At 34.3% G+C, this 23489-nt stretch overlaps 1 protein-coding gene across 6 annotated transcripts in view; it reads right to left on the bottom strand.

The window, feature by feature from the left end:
* The window catches only part of PPP2R5E (protein phosphatase 2 regulatory subunit B'epsilon), a 267308-nt gene that overhangs the window by 58657 nt on the left and 185162 nt on the right, over positions 1-23489 (bottom strand). The window lies entirely within an intron of this gene.

Here is a 23489-nt window from a genome sequence, read left to right on the forward strand (position 1 = left end):
CCCTCCCCCACCCCCACTTCCCCATATCACTGAGGGTAACATGGAATCTCAGCACTGGAAAGAACTTTCCACATTGGCTAGTTCAACCCACACTTGGAATGGAAGCCTCTTCACAACAGGTCTGACAAGTGGATATCCAGGCTCTCCTGAAAGACCTTGTTGGTGATAGGGAACATACCAACACTTGTGATAGATAGCCCATTCCACTTTTGGAATTCTCAATTGTTATGTTTTTCCTCATATAGAACTAAAAACTTGCCCCCTCTGCAACTTCTATCTACTAATCCTAATTAAACCTCCTGGGACCAAGCCAAACAAATCTAAGCACCAAACAGTACCAAAGATATATCACCTTGCCAAGCAACAGAAAAGGCAACTTCAAATAAACTTTTCTTTAAAAAAGACAAACTGAGTTGAGGGGTGAGAGGGTAAGAGGCTGCGAGGTGGGACTCGGACTTTAGGACAGATGTCCCTGGAGAAGCCTTGGACACCAGCTCTGGTTGGCAGAAACCTCCTGATATAGCTGAGGAAGCCACCCCCAGGAAAGGGAATAGGGTAGCAAGAGGCTAGGTAAGACATGACATGTAATAGGTTTTTAATTTAAGTTATAGAAATCTGAATTTTGGCAAACCACTTCTTGCTAACTAGGTGCTAACCTCAATTGTTTCTACCTGCTGACAAGAGTACAAATCTTGTCAAAGACCTCTAAATAAGGGACATTGGTGGTAAAAGCCCATTTCTCTACCTTACCACTCTAATTCTTCCTCCAAATAAAAGTACTTCAAAATATAAGCATTAGTAGAATACTTAGAACATATTTTGAAGAGACCTCAGAAATCACCCAGTTCAACTCTTCATTTTAGAGTTAGAGAGGTGACTTACTAGTAGGTGATAGAGCAAAGACTACATACAAAACTCCTTTTTTTTTTTTGCTGTCCTCACAAACTTAGGAGATTGGCAAACTAGTTCAAGGGCCAAATCCAGCCCAATTTTATTTTAAAATGTGAAAATCATTCTTAGCATGAGAACCCTACAAAGGGTAGGAAATGAAAAGACCCCTTTCATTTTGCAAAGGAGGGAATTGAGACTAAAGAAGTACAATCATACATTTGTGTCAAAGTCTAATGTTCTATTCAATCAGCTTCTCCATGAGGATGAGAATTTATTCTCTATCTCTTTTCTTAATTTTCTTCTCATTTTCCCTTTTTTTCTGCCTATTCATCTAAGTCATCTCTCTCATTTTATATATGTCAATTGATGTTTGGAGAGAATGAAGTTACTTGACCAAGATCACATCAATGGTCTCAGAGCAAGGGTTTGGATGCTCAAGTACCCAGGGTCCAAATCTTTTTTTTTTTTTTAATACATCACACTGCTTCTTCAAGAGGAAATAAAGACTTAGAGAGATAAGCACTATCTAGCCCCACTAGAAGATATCAGGAGTAAAAAGTCTGTGGTTATCTATTCTAGATCAGCTTTTGTCTGAAACTGTAGCTACTAAAGTAAATTAAAATTTGAACAAAATGGACCAACAACAAATCTAGAGTTTATAAAAAGAGAATTGGTTTGCCAAAATTCAAATTTCTATAACTGCACAGTTTTACTAGTCAATATATTATCATTCATCTAGATTCTAGAAGAAAAATACACTTGCACTACTTTATAATGAGAGTAATGGTCATTTTTTAAGGTCTGATTTTAGATTTAGATTTAGATTTAAGGTCTGATTTTAGAATCAGAATTAGTATCAGGTTTTAATGTTGAATATGCTGCAGGACCATTTGCCATATTTTTTCTAGCAGAGTATGCAAATATTATTGCAATAAATGCTATAAAAACCATTCTTTTCTTTGGCCCACCATTAAACCATAATTTTCCACATACTAGCACTATCAATTTTATAATAAAAACAATATTATTAACATTAGCCTTTTTATGAGTACGAGCATCATACCCCCGATTTCAGTATGATCAACTAATATATTTACTATGAAAAATTTTTCTACCAATTACTCTAGCATTATGTTTATTATTTATTTCTATTCCAATTGCATTATCAAGTATTCCTCCACAAATATAAGAAATATGTCTGACAAAAGAATTATCTTGATAGGATAAATTATAGGGGTTTAAATCCCCTTATTTCTAGAACAATAGGAATTGAACCTATATCTAAGAACTCAAAATTCTGTGTCCTTTACACCACATTCTAGTAAGGTCAGCTAAATAAGCTATCGGGCCCATACCCCGAAAATGTTGGTTTACATCCTTCCCATACTAATGTCTCCATATGTATTAACCATTGTTTCGCTCAGCTTATTAATAGGAACTTCAGTAACTCTAGCTAGCATCCACTGGCTAACTGCCTGAATAGGACTAGAAATTAGTACACTAGCTATTATTCCATTAATAACTTATCCCCACCATACACGAAACACAGAATCAGCTATTAAATATTTTATAACTCAAACTACAGCTTCAATGATTTTAATATTTTCTATTATTTGTAACGCATCATTAACTAATCAATGAATCATCACTCTAATCAATGGGCTTCATTACTAATAACTCTAGCCCTAGCAATCAAATTAGGATTAGCCCCCTTTCATTTTTGAGTACCAGAAGTTACACAAGGGATTCCACTCCTATCTCGTATGATACTTCTTACATGACAAAAAATTGCTCCTATTTCAATTATATATCAAATTCCATCCTCACTAAATATACATGTGCTAATAATTTTAAGTGTCCTATCAACACTATTAGGAGGTTGAGGGGGATTAAATCAAACACACGAAAAATCCTAGCCTACTCATCAATTGCTCATATAGGATGAATAACCATTATTATTATAATTTACCCTCCACTTACTATACTCAACTTATTAATTTATTTCACTACAACTATCACCATGTTCATTACACTTAATTACTCATCAGCAACTAAAATTAATTCATTATCAACCCTATGAAACAAATCTACCCTATGATTATTATTATTATATTAACCCTTCTATCTTTAGGACTATCTCCATTAACAGGCTTTATAACTAAATGATTAATTTTACAAGAACTAATCTCATATAATAATATCTTTTTAGCAACTATTTTAGCTCTATCCGCATTACTAAATCTGTTCTTCTATATAGGAATTATTTATTCATCAACATCAACTATATTCCCATCAATTAATAACTCAAAACTACATTGAACCTTATTATCATCAAAAACAGTATTTCCCATTCCAACACTAACTATAATTTCATTACTATTTTTACCACTAACCCCCATATTTATTACACTTACATAAGAATTACAAGCCTTTATCTTGCATATTTCGAATGCAAATCGAATGCTTTAATAGATCTTGGTAGCCTTATTTAACTACTTTTTCGAATTTGCAATTCAATGTATTATTATACTTCAAGATCTAATCTATTTAAAGGCTTAGGATAAAATTTATACCAAAGGCCTTCAAAGCCTTAAGCAGGTGATAAACCACCTAGCCTTTACTAAACACATAGCCTTGAGAAAAAAAAAAAGGTGGGAGAAGCCCTGGGCAAATATATAATTATCTTCTAAACTAAACTGGTAGGTATCTATCCTACTTGATCTTAGTTAACAGCTAAGCGCCTAATCTTTCAGCCTCAATTTAATGGTAAAAAGAGATTATTATTCTCTGTCTTTGAATTTGCAGTTCAATGCTTAACTCAGCCATTTTACCTATGTTCATTAATCGTTGACTCTTTTCAACTAATCATAAAGATATTGGTACTTTGTACCTACTGTCTGGTGCTTGGGCAGGTATAGTAGGAACTGCACTAAGCCTCCTCATTTGAGCAGAACTAGGTCAACCAGGAACTCTAATTGGTGATGATCAAATCTATAATGTAATTGTAACTGCTCATGCTTTTGTTATAATTTTCTTTATAGTTATGCCTATGATAATTGGGGGTTTTGGTAATTGACTAGTACCATTAATAATTGGAGCCCCAGATATAGCATTCCCACGAATAAATAAGTTTTTGACTGCTACCACCTTCATTCCTTCTTTTATTAGCATCATCCACTATTGAAGCAGGAGCCAGAACAGGTTAAGTTTTTAGTTCTATATGAGGAAAAACATAACAATTGAGATCCACCACTAGCTGGTAACCTAGCTCATGCAGGAACTTCAGTAGATCTAGCAATTTTTTCACTTCACTTAGCTGGGATTTCATCTATTTTAGGGGCTATTAATTTTATTACTACTATCATTAATATAAAACCCCCAGCAATATCTCAATATCAAACTCCACTATTTGTATGATCAGTTATAATTACAGCCATGCTCCTATTATTATCACTTCCAGTTCTAGCTGCAGGAATTACTATACTACTAACTGATCGAAATCTAAATACTACTTTAGATTTTACGTAACCTTAATGATTCAATCTCTACTAATAGAGGAAATACGCAAATTACATATATGCAGAGACTGTGGTCCATGATGAACTAACATTTGAATAACATTTCAAAGTTTACAAAGAGTGCTTTGGGGTCACATGACATCACAGGATATAGATGGCTAGACAGTCTCTCCAATTCTCATAACCTCTCAAACTTTTCCAAACTAAGAATTATGCACAAAAGGTGAAGTCTATAGTATAAGTCATTAAGAACCCTAAGGAGGTAACGATGAACATCAAATAAGACATCCTTCAAGTGTTCGCTCCATACTCCTCCAGCAGCTCCCACATTCAGGCAGGGCATCACAATCTACACTCCAGGATCCACTAAGCGATTCTCTGGAAGCTGCTGCCTTGCTTTCACTCTACCAGTCTGAGGCAAGAAGTAACAAGTGTGTTACAACATTATCATAAGTGTATGATTATATTACATTATACTATTCTTTCTATCAAAACGATTCGTGTAGGAGAGCAGCAAATCCTAAAGGTCTTGGCCACCAAAGGCAGTAGGCCAGTGGGGAGGGGCAGGGGGAGAGGGAGGAGAAGGTGGAGATTTCTCTGAAATGGGGGCTGGGATGTACTATACCAAGAATGACCCCTGTAAGAAGCCCAGGTCAAAGGGTCTGGATCTATAAATTCCTATTACCTAAGTCAAGAATGGCCCCTGTAAGTCTTACCCCTCATTCTCTAAGTTCCTCTTTTTACTTAAAATCTGTCAGTGATGATTATCAGGGCCTCAGAGTTTACTGGGAGCACCTGTAGACCTCTGACTTGTTTGCCTTGCCCTCCAAATAAATTCAGACTTGACCCAGAGGGGGAAAAATGCCTCATGCCCTTGCCCAGCCCTTAAGTCTATGCAAGGAAAGTAAAGATACGGCAAAGTATAAACAAGCTTTGCTTGAGGCAGCAAGTATCCCTCACATGGCATAGCAAGATTCAACCACAGAATTAAGGAAGATAAGGAATAAGGCTGATTGTCAGTATATGTGGGGGGATTCTACTACACCTAAAGGAAAGGGAACTGGACATCCAGTTATGGTTCAAATAACTTGGGGGAGAGACTAATATAGTTGTAATGTGAACTCTCCAGTGTAGGAGGAAGCAAGAGAAACCTCTGAGGTCTAATCACCTTAGGCAAATCACCACAAAAGGGAAAGGAATAAAAAATGAGCATGGGGAATTTAAGGGAAAAGGACTAGAATTACCAAATATCTCAGAAGGTTGTAAATAAACTTTTAACTCAGTTTGAAATCTTGAGCACAAGCCAATATAAAAAAAGGAAATATAATAAAATAATTGGCATCTCTTTAAGTATGGAAATAAAATATTTGGAAGAATAATACAAAAAGACAAACACAAATATCAATACCTTTTACAAGATAGTGGAAAATCTTAGTAAATCAGTAACAGACTCTCTAGGAAATGGAATAGCCAAATGGGAATACAAAAAAGTGAAAATACCACCAAAAAAAGTTTTTTAACAGCATAATTGAAAGATGGCTTCAGGTCTCTGCAAAACAAAGCAACAAAACTAAAGACCACAGCTTTGCAAGACAATCTAAGAATTATAGGTCACCCAGAAAATTATGAAGAAACATAGTCTGAATATCACATTACCAGACATCAAACAAGAAAAATGTCTGGCAGTATTGGAAACAGAAAGCAGAGTGCAAATATATATATTTCATAAGGTAACAACTTTGTATGTAATAATTGAAAACACCCTATATAAGTTAAAAAAAAAAAACTGCATTAACTAATGCTCCAAATGTTATAGTCAAACTCTTAAAGGAAAAGGCTAAGAATAACATAAAGTCTTAGAATAAAGAAGACTAAAGACTTAATTTTAGGTGACTTTAGTGTTTCTTTTTCAGAACCTGACAAAACAAGTAGAAAATAAACAAGGAAATTGCAGATGTCAATAAACTTGAAAAAAAACATCAGACTACTAAATGAAAATTTGAAAATACACATATTTTTCAGACTCATAGTATAAAAACTGATACACACTATGGCATAAAAATTCATATATAAAGTAAAATGAGAAGCAGAAAGTCTAAAACTAGTTCAACCATTCAGGAAAATAAATTGGAAATATAGCCCTCTCTCAATTATTATCCCAAGGAGGTATAGATTCATTAGTACAAATATGTTCACAGCAGCAACATTTATAACAACAAAGACTCAGAAACTCATATATATAAGAATTGGGATAGCTGAGCAAACCTTGGTACATGACTGTAATGGAATGTTATTGTACAACAATGAATATGGAAAAATTTTAAGAACTATAAGGAGGTTTTTATGAAGTGATACAAAGTGGAAAAACAAACTTTTGTTAAAAGATTTTTGTTAATTTTTAACATTGTTAATTGTTAATTTTTAACATTTTATGAATGTTAATGAAGTTATAAATGAAGAAGCAATAGGCAACACAAAACTGTGAAAAGATACAAAGGACAGTAGGGTTATTAATTTTTCAAAATGAAAATATTCTTCTTTGCTTTTAAGGAATACCAAACTCCTATAGTAAAAAACATGTTAAAACACACATAACATATAGACAACACATACAAACAAATAAGATCCAGTATTGCATTTAACCAAGATCAGTTTGGGGCTCTTATACGCCTAAATTATGTTTTTTGTCACCAAAATCAAGAATTCAGTGATACCAAAAAGGCTATGCAAATGAATTTAATCATCTGTCTTTTAGTCCCTTTTAGAACAGAATGGTATATGCAATCAATCAATTTTTTATAAATAAAAATAAGCAAGTATTCACAATTATTTTCTAGAAATAACAGAATTCAGAGCAGATAAATTATTCTTAATGAATGCTTTTATTAGAACAGAAATGTGAAATAATGAAAAAATCAATTAGAGCTGTTTAATTTGTTTTCAATTTATTTAATCAATAATTTGTTAAAAATTAGATTATGTATAGAGTTTCATCTTCAGACTGCTTAGAAATGTATTTATAGATAGACTAATAGGTAGATAGACAGATGCTGTAAGGATAATTTTATGGTTGTGGCCTAATCTAAATTAATTTTGGTTGCCAGGGAATATGAAAATTTATGGTGGTTTGATTACTATAGAGGGAAGGAATTAAGGAGAAGGGAGAGGGAAAAGGTATAGGATTTCTCCCGCCTGGCTTGTGCCAGGGAGAGTTCAAAGTCCTCCACCACAAGGTCTCTGAAGAAAATTAGTGGATTTTTAAGAGGATTGTGTTTGGAAGGTAAAGGAGAAAGAATCAGCCTAAACTCTGAGAGGGCTCAGTAAAGATGCCTCACCTGAACTAGGCTACTCAGCTTCTTCCAGTATGATATTATCAAGGAAAACTCACCGCTAAACCAGGACAATAGGAGCCGCCACCCAAGATGCCGAAACACTCAGCATGCTCCGCCAGCCACCTCGCTGCCGCCAAAGAGACCAGAGAGAGGAAGTGGCGCGAACTATATAGATGTTTACCTGACTTTCCTGCATCTCACATGTACCAATGGTAGCTTAAGCTTGACTTAGGACAGCCCAGGGGTCTATCAGTTGTTTCTGATTTGTCATTTGCTAGCACATGTCTGTCATAGGCCATCCTCCTAAATACTTAATCCTTAAGTATAGGTATAGACATTCCTGTTTTTGTTAGACTAAGTAAGGTGGAGTAATCTAAAGTTCACAACACACAGGTACACAGATACATATACAGATTCTTGGATGGACAAGCAGACAGACAGACAAACAGACAGATATTCTTATCCTTTTTGTGACAATGATTTTTAAAGGGGAATGTAGGCTTATTAAATAAATAGCTTAATTCTAATATAAGGATTTCTTACTGTAATCTAAAAGCCATATTATAAGATCTCCCCAATAGGTAGTATGACAATTTCTTGGATTATCTGTCACTCACTGAAAGCCTAAATTTAGTCTATTATAGTATATTTTATTTTATTTTATTTTATTTATGTGTGTGTGCATCTGTGTGTGTCTGTCTGTCTGTGTGAAATTGCAAGAGCTTGTGACGGAAGAAAAAAGGCCTAATTTTTAAACATCAATATTTTCTAGCAATGCTTCAAATAATTGGTTATACATCACCAAAGAGACAAAGGAGTGTTATATAATGTATATATGCATATCTTACCAATGAAGAATTGTGCAGAAGTGACCAAAAAAATTAGAGTTACAAGATCAGAAAGACTTTTTTTGGCTAGTGATATGGAGCAATGTTTCAGATGGTTGTTATTAGTTTGCATTTCTTTTGGAAACTATTTGTTCATATTCCATGATGGCTTAACCATTAGTGAATAACACTTGACTGAATGAATTCTCTGCCTCATCTCCTAGTTTTTTTAAAAAACCCTGTCTTGTAAGCAGAAAATATAGTGAAGCAAAACAAATGCACACACAGGCCATGACTGAAAATATAGGCCTTATTCTCCATCTCAAGTCCATTACTTTCATTGCGCCCTAAACTTTTAGATGTGTTTACCTTATGCAGATTTAAGCAGCAAAAAAAAGTTTTTTGTTTTATCTACTCTACCACTCTCATTTTATATAAAGGTTTAATCCATTCATATTTAAGAATGTCATTGTTCTCCATTTTTTGTTTGTTCTTTGTTTGTTTCTCCATTTTTTGTACTGAATTTTATCCTATTCCTCAAATTAAATCCACAATTCATCCCTCCCATTCAGTTTTAATGCTAATCTATTTCCACAGACATTTGTGCCAACTCTCATTTGTCTGCTATAAGCTCTTTAATTTTGTGTTTCAAGTATGTTTCTTGTAAACATATTGTTGGATTCTGTTTTCAAATACATTCTACTACTCTTATCTATTCTGTGGGGTAATAAACCCCATTCACATTTGTAGTTTTGATTGTTAGTTATATATTTTTTTCTTCTTTTTTTTCCCCAGCACCTTTATAAAGAAAAGGAACTTGATCACTATTACCATTTCTACTCTACTCCTCTTTTTTTTATGAAGTTCATATCCTGTTCTTTCTTACACTTTCTATCTCTTTTTATTCTTTCCTTTAACAAGCTGAATCCCTTTGATTGTACACAAGTTGAAATTTATCTCATTTATGACAAACCATTCCCTGACTCTACTTTTTCTCTAGAACTCCACCTCCTCCTTCCCTTCCTTCTTAACTTCTCTGTTGAGTTTAATCTGTCTACTCAAACAAGACATGGGTTGGGGGGGGGGGGGGGGGGGAAGGGGGGGGTTAACCAATCTATAACAAATTCAGACAATGGTGAGGATGTGAGAAACTCACTCCTCCTCCACTTTTCCACCATGTTTATAAATTCACTGCTCTTCACTGCACACCATATTTTGGCAAAAAAGTTACTCTCCTTCCTTAATATGTTCTTTTATCTCCTCCAAATAAGTCCTCTCTTTGTCCCATTTAACTCCTTTTATGGCCTCTGAAGACAAAAATTGATGGGCATTTGTCTCTTCTTCCTATATTATAATGCAAGCAGTCCATCGTTTGGCCCCTTCCAATTGCTCAAATGTATTAAACTTTCTAGGTTTCTCTTAACTCGCATTTATAATTTAAAGTTTCTATTCAACTCTGATCTTTTCTTTTTTAAACCTTACCTTTTGTCAATTCTGTATACTGGTCCCAAGGCAGAAGAGGGGTAAGGGCTAAGTAACTGAACTTCAGAGACTTGCCCAGGGTCACATAGCTATGAAGTGTCTGAGGTCAGATTTGAACCCTGGACATTTTGTTTCTAGGCTTGGCTCTCAATCCACTGAGCCAACTAGCTGCCCCCACCACTGATCTTTTCATTAAGAAGCTTAAAATTCCCTTTTCTATTAAAGATCCATTTTCCTCTTGCATTATTATTCATAAGTCAAGTTATTCTTGGTTGTAAGACCTTATCTTTTGCCTTTTAAAATATTATATTCCAAGGTTTTCTCTCCTTTAAGTCTTTCGGCTTAGTCTTATGTGATCCTGTTGGTGGTTCCTGGGCATATAAACTTTTCCTGGTTGATTGAAGTACTTTTTCCTTTGCTTTGGGACTTCTGGATATAAGCTAAAACACTTGTTAGTGCTTTCCTGAGAAGGTAACTGGTAGATTCTATTTCCACTTTGCACTCTGATTCTAATAGATTCAGACATCCATGACTCCTCACTCACACTGCCCTCAACATTTTATAATTTTAATTCAAGAATTCATCACTTCATTATCAGACTTTTGAAACAGTCTTCTAACTGACCTCCTTGCCTCAAATCTCTCCTTATTACAATCCATCCTCCCCTCATTTGCAAAAGTGGTTTTCCTAAAGTATGGTCTGACACTGTCACTCTCCTACTTAAACTCCAATGGTTCCCTATTTCCTCCAAGATGAAACCTAAAATCCTGTGTTTGGCATTTAAAGCACTGCATAAACAGGTCCCTCTCTACTTCTACTTTACTTCCCTTCACAAACATACATTTTTTAAATTGGTCTACATAATAATCTTCAAGTCGTGTTTATTCCATCTCCTGATGGAACAGTGCCTTTGAACAGGCTGTCCATCCCACCCCCCATACTGACAGACTGAATGTTGTCTCCCCTCATTTCCATCTTTTTCTTGGTCTTCCACCAAAATTCTGCTTTGATCCTACCTATTATAAGAGACCTCTCCCAATTTTGCCCACACATCAGACTCACACAGTCTTCATTCAAGAATATTTTCTAAAATTTACACTATAATTACCTTGTATATACATAATTTTTTGCATGTTCCATCCCTCACTGAACATGAGCTCCTTAATAGAGATTGGAATACCGTATTCCAAAAAGCAAATAATATAAACTTCTACCAAGAAAAAAATTAACTGTGCAAGTACAGAAGGCATATGTAGAGAAAAGTTTATATGCAAAACTGTTGACTGCAGTTTCCAAGTGAATCAAAATGGTAGTCCAGCAGTCCAAAAAGCTAATGGAATTAGATTGTCTTAATAGCAATAGCTATTTATTAAATTTTTTAAAACCCTTACCTAATCAACACTGAGCAGTAAGTGCTAAGCAACTGCAGTTAAATGCTTTGCCCAGGGTCACACAGCTAGGAAGGGCAAGTTTGAACCTAAGTCCTCCTAACTCCAGGCCTGGTGTTCCATTAAGGTGTTCCACTTCTAGGCTTATCTAAAAGTCCTTCATCTCACATGCTCCATTTGTTCTAACAAATCAATCAACAAGCATTTGTTAAACAAAATAAACATGAAGCAACTTTATCCTTAAGTACTGGTATAGAGGAAGCATAGAAATATGACATGTACATAAATACATACAAATTAAATACAGGAATAGGGATGCAGATCTAGAGAAAAAGTTTAAGCATTTTGGAACACTCTTTCACCACTTCTACACCAGGGAATTCTTCTCTTCAAGTTAAGCTCAAGCATTTCCTTCCTCAGGAGGTCCTTCCGGGTTTTCCCAGTGGGTAGTGCCTCCCTTCTGAAATTATGTTCTATCTACTCTGTGTATGTATGTCTGCATACTTACTGACATGTTACCACACTCATGAAAAAATAAGGGTCATTTCTGACTTTTGTGTTCTGAAATTGGGTGGTGTTGGGGATGGGATAGGATGGATTAGATAGGGCCAGTAACAACACTGTGAGTTGAAGACCAGCAGTTAACTCAGACCAGGGCAGAATCTGGTCTGAGATCAACACACAGAACACTCGGTAACTGGGAAAGTATTTAATTTAATAGGAAATGGTTAAAGAGAATTAGGATAACCCTAATGCTAATCCCACTAACTAAAATACCCCCAGATCTAGATGTGTCCGCGAGGACTGTCGTCAAAGAGATGTTGGACTACTCTAATCTTTCCTCACTCAATTACCTAAAATACCCAGTCCTTGCCCTAACTAAATCTACACTACCCCCCCCCCCACTTTGTTAGTATAAAAGGGTAATGGTCTGTGGTGAGCTTAGCAGGGCCCAGGGAAGGTCCCAGATCCAAAAGAACCTAGACCTGGTCTTACAATCACCGCAGACAGCTGGTTTAGGATCAACAAGTTCTTCTTCAAGGAAATACAGCAAAACAGCAGGCAGGATAGGAATCAGAACTATGCACCCAGGATAAGCAGCACACACACACACACAGATACCTCCAGAGAGAGAGCCCACCAGACCCAACAGTCTCTGAGTAACAACTTAACCCTTCCTACAGAATTCCAGAATCTTTTCCTTGTTGGCCTCATACCTCTGCCCACTGCAAAACCTACCAAACTTATCTTTTCCTTATAACAGTACCCAGCATTTACTACAGTGCTGGGTACATAGTATGTGCTTAATGATCACTACACACACACGCACGCACGCACGCACGCACGCACGCACGCACTCGTCAATTCTTTCCAGAACTACCTGTTTGTATTCTTTGACCATTTATGGATTAGGAGAATGGCTTTTGTTCTTATATTTGAATAAACTTCCCTATATATCTTGGATATTGTATCAGTATCAAATAATTTTGTAGGGGAAAAAAGTTTCTCAACTGTTTCTCTTCTACTTTTAATTGAATTGGTTCTGTGAGCAAAAATGCCTATCTTCAATAAGCAAAATTGCCTATTTATTCCCAGTGATTGCTATACTTTTTAATACTTAATTTATTTTATTTTGTCAAAAGCTTTATTCTGTATCAAATGACATAACAGCATGATTGGCTTTTTTTTAATTATTAATGTAGTCTATTATATTTATAGCCTTCCCATTACTGAACTAACCCAGCATTTCTGGTTTAAGTCTAACTTTATCATATTGTATAATCCTTTAAATATATGTTGTTATACCCTCTCTGCTAGTTTTAATTCAATATTTTTGTATCAGTATTGATCAGGGCCATTGGTCTTCTGTCTTCTGTTTTGTCTCAGCATGATTTAGGTACAAATAATATATTTCTTTAATGGAAGAAATTGCATACATCCCTCTATAATTTTTACAAGCAATATACTATAAATTAGAATTAATAGTTTTTGTATGATGAATAGAATTCACTTATAAATGCAGCTGTTACCAGAATTTGGGGTTGGGGGAAATTCAATTATGACTTTTTCAATATCTTTTTTCTGAAGATAGATTAAGATAGATTATTTAAATTTTCTATTATTCTGTTAATCAGAGTATTTTATATTTTTGCAAGTATTTATCCATTTCATTTAACACTCTTATTAGCATTTAATTGAGCAACTGTTTCTAATAATTTCCTTTATTTATTCCTCATCTGCTATGCATCCTCATTTTTTTTATTTTTGATGCTCGCAATTTGGTTTCTCTTTTTAAAAAAATCAGACTGGCTAATACTTTTTGGATTTCAATAGTTTTTTATAATGTCCTAATTTTATTAATTGAACATATTTTGTCAATTCTCTTTATTTTCAGGATTTCTATTTAGTTCAGTTTTTTTAAATCATTTCTTTTCTAGTTTTTTCCTAATTGCACATCCATTTTATTAATCTCTTCTTTTTACCTTTTGTTGAGGAATGTATTTATCTAGAAATTTCTCTAACGGCTGCTTTTATAATGGCCTTTCTGGATCAAACTGGGCTATAGGCTCTCACTGAGCTTATACTCAGAGAAGAACCTGCCAGATCCTCTACTCTACTGACTGACTGTGCCTTTAAGAATTCAAGGTCTTCTTTGCACCATGATAAGATATTCAAGTAGAACTTTCACAGAGGCTCACAAATGAAAAGTTGTCACCTAGGTGATCAATAATTTCAGAAGCCACAGGAGCTTCTGAAACCAAAAATTGTATTCTGCAACCCATAAATTTATTCAAGAAAATTCTTTAGTAATATGAGTGATAAACCATCCCCCAAGTATCTATTTTACAAAACTATATTTTCATCTGTCTAAATTTAGACCTGTACTTCTTTAGGTACTTTCAGAACTTTATTCCATTCATAATAGGAAGGTTATATCCTAGAGCTAAGTCTGTTCATAATGATACAGCAGGTAAATTAGGGGTTGGGGGAGAGGGAATACAGAACTAATAACTGTGTTAAATGTTATGCTGATTTTTATTCTATGTCTTTATTTTCTGAATCCATCTTCAAGAAGTTTCACACATAGCGTATCTGAATCTGTTTAATAAAGAGATATATAATAATTGATCTGCTGACTCTAAGAGCAAATCAAATTTCTATGATTATTTAAAGTCCTTCATGACCTAATTTCAACCTTTCTTTTTCCAAACTATGGTCACTCAGGTATTCCATGGTCCAGCCAAAATGCCTTTCTCCCTCTTCCTAACACTCAATATTCCATATTCTATTTCCTCCATGGGTAGATTTAAGGGATAAAAGGTTTAACTTAGGTGTGAAAAAAAATAAATTTAAACCTTTATTTTCCCTAACCACTAAAATTTAGCGTTTCTTTCAATAATATAAAAACATTATTCTAATAATCTGCAAGCTTAACCAAGATGCCAACGGGTCTAAAACCCACAAAAAGATTAAGAAACCCTACCTTTGCAATTATTACTTTAATAACTATTTGGAAAATGTAGTATTGGCCATTCCATTTCTATCCATAAATTTATTATACAGACTTATTAATAGTAAGTACTTACTGAAGTAAAAAATGTTGAAGAATGAAGCTTCTCTCTTAAAGTCTAATCTAACAACTTTTACCCCAACAAGATAGATCTTACTGGTACATAAGTAGTGGTATTTGGGAAAGGAGGTTATACTTTTCAAAGGTCCATCTTTGTATTTTTCTGTGGAGTGAACAAAGATTTTTTTGTTCTCTATACTGTAATCCATGATGAACCCAGTCTTCTTTGTTTCTTCCCTAGAGCCTAAAAAATGGAGTGGGGAATTAAGGTAAACAATGAAGACCTAGGATAAGGAAGGAAATGAGAAAATGGGAGGAGCAGGGAAGGAGGGATGGCTTGCTTAATCATTCACTGGAATACAATTGAAGAAAATTAATATTAAAGGACTGTATAGGCAGTCATTAGACAATAAGCAAACAGCTCCTTGGTGCCAGACCTCTTCCCAGATAGCTCAGTCATGGCTGTAAATAATTTCACATCTTTGGCCTAGAAAAATCACCTAATCTTCCATACAAAATTTCAAAGCGCCTACAAATAAGCTCTAATGAGCATATTTTGTTGCTCCCTCAAACTAAATACTGGTCAAATTCAACTAGCCATTCTTCAATTTAACTAGTTTCTCCCATTCTTTCTCCCTCTCCTTCTTCTCCCCCTCCACCCTGATAGGAACCCTTACTTTGCAGTAGCTAGGTTAATTCAACAGTCATATCTTCTTACCAAAGCCTACCCAGTGTTTAACTGCTTGACAGATTAAATGAACATAATTATAATTATGTTCAAAACCCTATTGGATTTAACTTAAACTCTGCCACCTTATGGAGTAAAAGTTTTGTAAGGCCTTCACAATCTGAATGCACTACATTTCCCCCATTATATCACCACTCACACTATATATTCTAATCAGGGCTGTATGTCAGGTTTCCATTTAAGGAACAGGAATTTCATTCACACACACGATTTAAGGAAACTTCTACCTGTTTAAAGTGACAGCTAATTTCATAAAAATAATTTCTCAGATCAAAAACATCAGGGAAGTATTATTTCACATACACAAACAACCTTAAAGCAACTGTATCCAAAACTGGAAATAGAGTAGAGAATCAAGCACTAGTATTTGCAGATATTAAATCCTCGACTCCAAAAATAGAGGCGTAAACTCTGCAGTAGTCATGGTACTACTACAAATACATCTAGATTCTTTGAGGCCCCTTCAGGGTAGCTTTTGGGGGAAAGAGTCATCATACCTTGACTTTATAGAATATAGAATATTAGGATTTTATTATGTATATTTTAATTAAATCATCTCTTATTGGAGATACAATTTGAAGTTTTGGTATATACAAATTCATGTAAAAATGAATTATTGACAAATATACTATTACTTCCTCAGAAAAACTTTAAATAAAATTATTGCTGCAATTAAGGTATTCTGAAAATAATAAAATCAATTGCTTCTGAAAAGCTATATTTTAATAGTTACTCTGGACATGTTTTTAAGCTCATCAGCTGATATAATTTCATTTTGACAATTTATAAGATTAGAATCTTAAAAATTTCAAATTGAAAAATCATAGAGATGTTGATTATAATGACAGATATTGAGACCAAGGTATACTCCACCTGAATTTTTAAATTTAAAAAGACTTAAATATCCTAATATATTGATTAATGTAGATACCCTATTTAAGCTTCAGAATCTAACCAAAAATGAATCAGAATAATGAAAGTGCTTTTCTTTTTTTTGCCACAACTTTTTTAAGACTACTCTATTCCCAGCTACCCTTCATTAGCATAATAAATCCCTAAGTTATGTGACAAGTAACTAAAAATAAAACTCACTTTATCCACGTCTGTTCAATGATCCTATGAGGGCATTTGCCATCTGTCTATACGTAGTTATCATTCTTTACCCATGATCAGATCGTTCCACAGTGAGTTTGCTAACTGTTCAGGATGGAGCTCCTGGAAATAGGGTGAGCATAGGCGGCTTTCTAATGTATTACACCAGAATGAATCTAAAAGGTATATATTTTTTCATCACTCTGTTTTTTTAAACTAATATTATTGACACTATTTCAGGAAAGGGTAGAGAGATAGAACATAGGCAACTCTAGCCAAGAAGCCAACCCTCAAACCCAATGACTAATTTTTTTCTTTTGAAAGGAACATGAGTTTCTAAACATCTGGACATTTTTAATACAGCATTTGATTCAATCCCCTCCTCTCCCCAATAAGCAAGACAACTAGACCTCTAAAACAAAATAGTTTGTTGATTTTTGGTGTCAAAGACCAATTCAAAATTGATTTCATCTTTATGACATCTAGAGTTGTCTCAATCATTTAAAAAAAAACAGATTTGCTGAGGAAAAAATTAACAAGACAGAATTTTAGGAATGGAAGATATCACAGGAAATCTGGCTTATCTTCTGGTCACATTGGTCCAAAATCAACATACATTTGTAGTCAGTCTTCTTTTTCTGCTCCACCAGCCCCCATCCCTGCAATTCTTTACTCTTCAGTCATATTCTCTTCAAAAGACCTCTTCACTCCAGATTTGTCAGCTTACCTTCTACTATAAGCCTTATAGTTGCATGTTTTCATTAATCAATCTAATTTTTTCTTTTATCAAATCAAAAATTAATCTTCTTTCCTTCCCCCTTTTGCCTATTACATAAATAACCTTTGTCATCACTAGTTATAGGGAGGCTTTACTTGCTAATGGGATATATATATATATATATATATATATATATATATATATATATATATATTATGGTGTGTATATATACACCATAATTTAAATACCATTTGTTTATTAATTGGTCAGTTCACATCCTGACTTGAAGTTCCCTATTCTCCCTTTTCCCCTTCCAACTTCCTATTTCTTTTCTGCTTTTTTAAAAAACCTTTACCTTCCATTTTAGAATCAATACTGTGTGTGTATTGGTTCCAAAACAGAAGAATGGTAAGGGCTAGGCAATGGGGGTTAAGAGACTTGCCCAGGACAACACAACTAGGAAGTATCTGAAGCCACCAACTTCCTATTTCAATCTTTGGTGTCTTCATGAACAATATAGTCAAGACATTACCATTTCTCAGCTTTTTCTTGAACTGACAGCATCTTCTGATACCATAGTTTCTTCTAGAGACTAACTCACCAGTTACCATTCAAATTTTTGACTCAACAAGTCATCTAAAAGTCATGTACAACCTGGTACAATACCTAGCAATTGGTAAACACTTAATAAGTGCTAGTTGACAGCCTGATAATATAAAACATAGGTCCAAGAGATGACTAAACATTTTACAATCTAGAAACATTCCTACATTTCTACAAGTCTTTTTTTTCCCATATTTTCCTCTAGAAGCTCTCAATTGCACTCAACATCCTCCAAATATCTCTAAATTGTACTTTTAAAGAGTAAGAAAGACAGACACTAAGGGCTTGGATTGAAATACTGGGTCAGATCTTATTGAAATTCTATTGCCAGCTAGTGTTCACATTACAGTGAGATGAAAGATACTATTGGACAGTTATATATAATAGCCAAAAAGGTCACAGCTGTCAACATTTTTAAGTATATGGAAAAAGCCAGAATAACCTTTACAACAAGTTGCTTTACAAATGAAGTAAATGGGAGTACAACTCAATTGTTCCCCCCAATAAACACTCTCCTTAACTTCTTAAAATCAGAATTGAAGTAAAATCCCTGTGAGACTTTTTTCCAAGAGACTAGATATGAAAAACTCTTTTAATAGAGAAAACTTCTTAGGAAAATAGTAAACTGTGGGCAAGTGCAAATGGAATGCAGAAAAATATCCAAAGGGGAAACATAAAGAGTTTAAAGTATAGTATCTGAGAATTAATGGCCTAATTTCATGTCCTTTTATTGATTCAAAAGAACTTTTAAAAACATGCCAGGAGCAGATAAACTATCACATTTCTTGATTAAATCAAAAATATTAAGGACAACATGAAAGTAGGTAAAGTAGTACATTTGATACAAAGATGCTCACTGAGCATAGGAAATATTTTTAATGAAAAACCTTTGCATGCAATTTTGTAAAATAAAAATAGATGCTAAATTTTATAGTTTCCTTTAAAAATATTCCAGAAAAAGAAACAGGTGGTTTCTGAATTAGTGACTAACTAAAACCAAAAAGAGTGGTGATTAATAGATAATGGTAACTTGGAAGGTAAATAGCTACTAGTATGCCACAGGGCTCTAAGCTGTTCAACATTTAAATAAATGACCTTTATAAAAACACAGATCGAATGCTAATCAACTTTACAGATGATGCAAAGCTGGAAGATAGGGATAATTTATTGGATGATAAAATCACAGAATCAGGATACATAAATTCTTGAGAGACTGTAGGGAAGGAAGTAAAATCCAACAAGATGAAATTTCATGAAGCTAAACAGGAAGTCCAAAATTGAGGTTTCAAAAAAAAAATTTATTTTTAAGTTCTAGGTGGGAGGGATATAAATATAAAACAGCTACTGTGAAAAAAGCCAGAGTAGACCACAAATGCAAAAGCTAATGAGACCTTGGATTAAGAGTGGTGTTAGACAACATCTAGAGCATGATGTCTAATTCTGAGAATTTTGGAAGGGGGACTCAAAATCTAGAACACATTCAGAGCCATATGACCAAAATATGCTATATGAAAGAGAACAGAAAGAATTCAGGATAGAACTGAAAACAAAGTAGCATCCACTGGAGAATGAGTGAATAAATTATGACATATATGAATATAGTGAAATATTACTGTGTCATAAAAGGTACAGATTCTAACATCAGAAAATGTGTATGAACCTACAGAGAGAAATGAGCAGCTACACCAGGAGAATAATTTACTTGGTGAATAAAACACCACAAAAGAAATCACTTTGAAGGACTGAAGAACACTGAAAAAAGCAATGAGTAAGCATTCCAGAACTATTTATCAAAGCCCTCACCTCAAGTCTAACATCTAGATTTTTCCTTGATATCTATGTGATACAATGACTAGAGTGCCAGACTTGGAAATAGATTCATCTTCCTGAATTCAAATCTGGCTTCATATTCTTACTATGTCCCTGGGCAAGTCACTAGATGAATTAGAGCAAACCACACCAGTAGCTTTGCTAAGAAAATCCCAAAATGAGGTCACAAAGTCAGACACAATTGAAATGACTCAACACCATCACAAGACAGCACTGGTAACATTAGTTGAAAGTAAGATTGCAAAGGAGTTGAGGGATGAATGAGAGAAGTAGAGAAGAGAGGAATAATACATGACAGCAACTAACAATAGGGTCTGGTGAAGGTTCTTCTGAAGATGGGGGAGACTTGAGCAAGGTCGAATAAAGTAGGAGAGGAAGGAGTAGCTTGAAGATGTGGGGAGCATTAAGGGAACAATCTGTTGGAGAAGATGGGCTTCTAAAGGGTATGCATAGAGGAGTTTGCTTTGGTGAGGAAAAGGGACATCTAAATATCAAAGACTGAAAGGGGGAAAAGAATGATATTAGGGGGTTTTAAGAAAAAGAGAAGGAAAATGGAAGGAGCATCACTGTGTATGTTCCCAATTTTTTCTCAGAAAAATTAGCAACAGATCCTCAGTAGAAAAAGTGGAAGGAGAGATAGAGAGGGCATGAAGAGGACTGAAAAGGAAATCAATAAGAGAAGAATAAACAGATTGTCTTGATGCAGACAGGGCCCATTTGAAGTTGGACAACAATCAATTTGTATGAAAAAAGCACTCACTATGCAAACATTACAAATGTGGTATATAAAATGTTACCTATTGTTATTTTTGTTAGAGAGAAAAGATCCTGCTATTTGGTTCTCAAAAGATGATTAATAGTGCTCTCTTTAAAGTTGTAATGTTCATAATATGCCTCTGTATCAGGTTTGTGGCCTGGATAATATATTTAATATAGATCAGAAAACATTTCATTGGTATTTCATCAAAAGCTACACCATTTATCCATTAAGGTATATTGCTGATCATGAGAAGATAAGAATCTAGGTGACCATCACTGAGCAAACAAGGATTCTAGGCTTTATCAATTTTTGTGATGTAATATGCAAAAAAGGAAGATAAGATATTTTGTTTGTGCTTCAACTTTCTTCTCTAAAAAGCAGACACTCTCTTCACTGAAAGATGTCAGCACTAAAGCTGCCTCAGAAGACATGACTTCAAGTCAGTACTGAGTTCTATTTTCTCAAACTGTTGGATGGAGGTGATATATTTTAAATAAATAGTACTTATCATCTGAAGAAAGGGGAGAGGGGTGGAGAATAGCACAAGTAGTGGTTAGATGATGTGCTATCATTATCACCAGTTCCATCCTTCCCATTTTAGAAAACTATTTAATAATTTAATGGTAGTACTTTTTCTTTTTCCTCTCTTTCCAAATACCTTAGCTTTCTTAGGTACTCAACAGAAGCAGCAGAATTCACATTTATGTAACACTTGAAGGCTAATAACTCCCTTTTCTTACAATGTTCCTCTTAAGTGGATAAGGAAAGCTTTATAGCCCAGTTCTCAAGAGTTAAATGTTACTTGCCTGCCTGGGAATGGACAACTTACAATTGATAAAACCAGTATTCCCAGGTCTCTCAACTCCAAGTTCACTGTTTTCTATGCAACCAAGCAGCCCTTCAATTTATCTAACAATTTAGGACAACTAGGAAGAAAAGAATGCATAATACGTTTGAGGCCATAACAATTAAGTTAATAAGTGAATGTATATTTTCCAATAGTAGCACCAGTTCTCTAGGTACCTCCTGGGAAAGATCAACTGTATTAAAAAGGGAAGCAACACAGTATGGCAGATAGAGCACAAGACAGAGAAGGAGGAACCTGGATTTAAATCCCATCTTTGATACTCTCTGACCTCAGGAAACTCATTTAACTTCTCTGTCTCCATTTCCTCATCTGAAAAGGAGATAAAAATACACTTTTAACTTCCCAGGGTTGTTGTGGTAAAAAGTATTTTGTAAGCCTTAAAGCACTCAATAAATGTGAATTTTTTTTTAACTCACATATGCCACTGGTCAAAACATTTCTTTTTCTTCTAACCCAAAATTGTTCCTTTTTTTCCAAGAGTACTTTTCATACCAAAGACAAAAGCATAATAATTTCTTGGTGGTATTACAGTGATAAGCATTATTCCTAAGGTTTAGATGTAGTAACAGGTTTCAGCATACAATTTGAACCTGAAAAATCTAAAGATAGTATCTTCACATTTTTGCAGATGAGGAAACTGAGGATCAGAAAGGGAAAGGAATTAGAATAAGTAAATCAGGATTTTAACCCAGATCTATTGACTCCAGATTCCTTTCAACCAAACTACTTTTCATGTATTAAAAGAACCCTTTCAACTTTCAAGGAATTTGTTTCTATAACTAAGGATGTGATGAACAAATCCAAACTCACTCTATTCCCATGCTTCATAAATTTATACACTTGGATGATAACCCTTCTCCACCTAGGGAATTTACTCATTCATTTAATATTTGTAAATTTCTACATATTGATCGTTGGACTAAAAAATAGTTGAGAATACCAAGGACAACAAGGTAGTAAAGACATAGTCCTGGCCCTGTGGGAGCTTAAGATATAGAAAGTTTTTATATTTTTATTCTTTCATAAAAAGTTAAAAAATAAAAAATATATATAAATGAGTTTCAAGTGAATAGTATAAACAGAAAGTCTACAGTTCAGAAGAGGAAGAGATTTGACTGGGCTGAAGTACTTGAAGAAGTCTGTATTTGAGTCAGAACTTGAAGGACAGGCAAGATTTAGACAGGGAAGAAGTAGGAGGGTATTTCAGAAAAGGGCAAGTATAATCTGAGCAGTCATAAAGATAGCAATAAGCAACATTCAAGGTCACTAAGGAGACCCACCTAATGGAAACACAGGGGTTTTGCTGAGGAAAGATGACCCTAGAAGGGTCAATTTGATGTTGATTGAAGAGGTCCTTGAATGCCAGATTCAGAAACATATTCAACAAGTAAACTCTTATGGTTATGATGACAAAGAATTTAAATCACTGACCCACAAATGTATTTCTAAACGGTTTTTTCTTTGGACTAGTAATAAAAACAAAATATACTAGGATGGAATTTATATTTTATTGGCATTCACCTGAGATAACTTTATAAATCACCCCACAGCTTAAACTCTGATATAATCATCTCAAACTAAAAACATTTTTTAAATTATACTATCTCAAACTCTTGCTCCTCCTTTAAATGCAAATTTATGAACCTAAATATTTGTAAAATCTAAGTCTTGGTCAACATCAACAATGAACAGTGGGTCAGATTCTCCTAATGGGTCTTCTGATACGAAAAAGAGTCTTTTATAAAAGGTATATTAAATCCCTCAAATCACTGCAGTATCAATTCAAATTAGTATAATTAGAATAATGTGAGTATAATAGTTATAGTGCTTTCCTAGGTAACAAGAAAAACACTAATTCTAC

This window comes from Monodelphis domestica, chromosome 1 (genome assembly GCF_027887165.1).
Source record: "Monodelphis domestica isolate mMonDom1 chromosome 1, mMonDom1.pri, whole genome shotgun sequence".
Lineage (NCBI taxonomy): Eukaryota > Metazoa > Chordata > Mammalia > Didelphimorphia > Didelphidae > Monodelphis > Monodelphis domestica.